Here is a 205-nt window from a genome sequence, read left to right on the forward strand (position 1 = left end):
GGGTTCACAGCGGGCTCGGTGCCCTCTCTTCCCGCGAGCGGCCGGGCTGGCAATGTGCTGGGGCACAGGGTCCCCGCAGCCCTGGGAGCAGGGGGAGATAAATAGGGGTGAGTGGGCAGGTGGGAAGGGGACATAAAACTGACATAAAATGTCTACACGGCATAAGTAACAATACTTAGGGGTACGGCTCAGCCCGGGCACCCAG

The sequence above is a fragment of the Merops nubicus genome, unplaced genomic scaffold (assembly GCF_000691845.1).
Source record: "Merops nubicus isolate BGI_N331 unplaced genomic scaffold, ASM69184v1 scaffold32586, whole genome shotgun sequence".
NCBI classification, from domain to species: Eukaryota; Metazoa; Chordata; class Aves; order Coraciiformes; family Meropidae; genus Merops; species Merops nubicus.